Here is a 3,417-nt window from a genome sequence, read left to right as displayed (position 1 = left end):
CATTTTCATCAGCAAGTTGTAATGCAGCAATCCAGGGAACATCATTGCTTTGTGTTGCTTGGTTACCTTGCCACACTGCAGACACAACTTCAGGGGACACTGTCTCAGTATGATCTTTCATGTACTGTTCAAGACCTACTGGGTATCTGGACAACATATCTGCATCAGCATTCCTCTTCCCCGGTCTATACTTTATATCAAAGTGGAAGTCGGCTAATTCCCCAACCCACCTATGACCTACAGCATTTAGCCTGGCAGAACTCAAAATATAGGTCAGGGGATTGTTATCTGTATAGACCGTGAAAGTTGGTGCGTAATACAGATAGTCTCGAAACTTATCACAAATGGCCCACTTGAGTGCTAGGAACTCAAGTTTACCTGAATGAAGGTGATAGTTACGTTCAGCAGGTGTTAAGGTTCTTGATCCGTAGCCAATAACACGCAGCTTGTTGTTTTGGGACTGATATAACACCGCTCCAAGTTCTTCATTTGATGCATCTGTATGCAAAACAAATGGACGATCAAAGTCGGGATAAGCTAAGATGGGCGGATTAATCAGCATCTCCACCAGCTTGGAAAGCACAGTCTAATGCTCAGTTGTCCATGTGACAGGTGTGCGAGAGGGAAGCTGACCTGTGTTTTCTTTCATTTTACACCCTCGACTCTTAGAAGTCTGGGGCTTGTTGTTCTTACTTGAGTCGGCTGAGCTTTGAAGGAGTTCAAACAGAGGTCTTGCAAGTCGTGAGAAATCCTGAATGAAGGATCGATAATAACTAAGGAAGCCTAGCAATGTCCGAACTTCTCCAACTGTGTGAGGCTTCTTCTCCTTCAGAGCTATTACAGCTTCCAAATCTTTTGGGTCGATCTGGACGCCTTCTCCTGAAACCATTCGTCCCAGATAACGAATTTGTCTCTTGAAAAGCTCACATTTGGCTGGTCGAAGTTTAATGCCATGTTGTCGCATTCTGCAGAAAACCTGTCTCAAATGGTCGACGTGTTCCTCAAATGTTTTTGAGTAACAGAGGACATCATCTAAATAGGGTACGCAGCACTCATCCCTGATACCTTCTAATACGCCTTCCATACATCTCTGAAATGCAGCTGGTGCGTTGGTCAGTCCGAAGGGGATTCTTATCCATTCGTAGAGACCCCAAGGTGTGCTAAATGCTGTCAGATGTCTTATCATAAACCCTTGGTGATATGCACTCCCTTGGTCCAAAATGGAGAACCATGAATTCCCTCCAAGACTGTCCAACAGATCTTGAACGCGTGGTAGAGGATGGCTATCAGGAGTGGTTTACAGTTGAGCTCTCGGAAATCAACACAAAGACGCAGGCTGTGGTCTTTCTTTCGCACGCAGACAACAGGTGAGGAGTATGCTGAAACTGACTTTCTAATCCACCCTCTATCCAAAAGGTTTGAGATATAATCCTTAACCTCTTTATACAATGGCCAAGGAATAGAGTTATAATTTTTTTGGACAGGAGTATTATCTGTTGTGGTAATCTGGAGCTGTAAACCAGGAATACATACAATGTCGCCTTCTTCAGATGCAAACACATCCAATTCTTCATACAACTTGTGGTGTACCATATCCTGTTCATGCTCAGGGAGATGATCCAGATTAACATTTGGATGCCATTTCTCTTGTTCATGAGCAGGTGTGTGGTTTCCCTTTTTATTGGAGTCCCCATTATTTAGCAAGTTCACATGGGTGGCGCACAAGGGTGGATCATTCTGTCCACTAACGTGTTCATGAGGTGATAGAGAGATGTTTAAAGGTTTGGTTCCATCAATTTCCTCAATGACTCCTAAAGCTGTCATTGGAGGTAAGAAAATGTCATGGTTGGTTGAATTCTGGACTGGAATTTTCACCATTTTTGAAGCTCCAACAGGTACGTCAACCAAAGCAGGAAATAATTCCAACCCTTCTGGCACAATACTCTGTATGTCTGGTTCAAACAACCTTACTCCTCCTCCTGGAAGTGTTCTAATGCGACATTTCACTTCACAGATTTGCCCACTTTGAACATTAAGACTCTTCTTTCCAACTCTCACTGCTGAACTCCCTGATTCTTCCTGAGACGGCATAGTGCAAACCACAGAGACCAGAGTTTCGACACTACTTTTTTGAATTCTCAAAGCCTCTGACAGTAAGTCCACCAAGTTGCTTTTTTTTCTGGTCAGTGTTTCCCATTATGATTTCTTGTATCACATTAAAACCTAACAATGGGCTGCTTATACTCTCTTGACTTACAAGCAACGGAACATAGAGAGCCACAGAACCATATCTGATACTTTTGATTTCGAGTCAGACTTCTATCCATCCATCAAATGGCACCTCTGTTCCATTTGCTGCTGTGACTTTGAGAGGGTGTTCTGGTAGTAGGCTCTCAAGAGGTTGGATTGTTACATTTGGTAGAGCTTTCTGTACCCATGGCTTCTCCACTATGCTCACTTGTGCCCCACTGTCCAATAGCATCTGCAACTCGGCCCCATTTAGTTGGCATGTCACAGTGCATCTACCACCAATCAGGTGGGCAACATGTTTCTTCTTAGTAGAGCTATTTTGTTTGATGAGCCTGGCAGACGGTGGTGCGCCCTCTTGAGGATGCAGCTTTGGAGTGAGATGGGACCCTGCTTTCGCTCTGGTCACTGGTGGTCCCGTCCCAGCGACCTCGCCCAGTTTCCCGACAGATTGTTCTTCATCAAACAGCCAATTGCTCTGTGTCCCTCTTTCCCACACTTGAAACAGTGGCTACAGCTATCCTTTCCTTGGGAGACATATTGCTGACATCTTCGTTTAGCGTCTGACTTTGCTGGCTGGTTTTGGTGGGGAAAAGGTGTGTGAATGTTTTCAGTCCCTGAACCAACAATAGGTGTTAAAGCCTTTTCTAAACTTTTGGTCAGTGATGAAACCTGTGCTGTTAGCTCTTGTATGGCAGTACGATTAGCTTGGACTTCTGCCTGCATCTGAACTGCATTCTGACTTTTCTTGTCCATCTGCACTGTACTGACGCTAACTGCTTTTGGTTTGAGAGCCTGACCTAGTCTATTCTGTCTCTCTGTGTCTTCACCTACTGACTTTGTTATCACTTCTAGGATAAAGTCATCAGTGACTTTCTCATCTGTAAGGTGGGGTTTGAGATCTTGTCGGACATATGAATATTTTTCATGTATGCCCTGATAGAGTGAATGTAGGAACACTCCCTGAACTAATTTCTTGTCATACTGGAAACCTGTGCTTACTTTAGAAGCAAAAAGCACACGCTGTTTTAACCCCATCAGTCTATACATAAACTGTTGTGGACCTTCTTTATCATGTTGTCTTGCGTTGCTCAGTTCTTGAAATAATTCAGGACTGCTCTTATTTTTAAGGTGCGCTCCGAGAAAACGCTTCAGCTCAGTTACATTCAG

Source organism: Cyprinodon variegatus, unplaced genomic scaffold, assembly GCF_000732505.1.
Source record: "Cyprinodon variegatus isolate N-32 unplaced genomic scaffold, C_variegatus-1.0 Scaffold354, whole genome shotgun sequence".
Taxonomy (NCBI): Eukaryota; Metazoa; Chordata; class Actinopteri; order Cyprinodontiformes; family Cyprinodontidae; genus Cyprinodon; species Cyprinodon variegatus.
The sequence above is the reverse complement of the archived record's forward strand: the minus strand, read 5'-3'. Positions refer to the sequence as shown.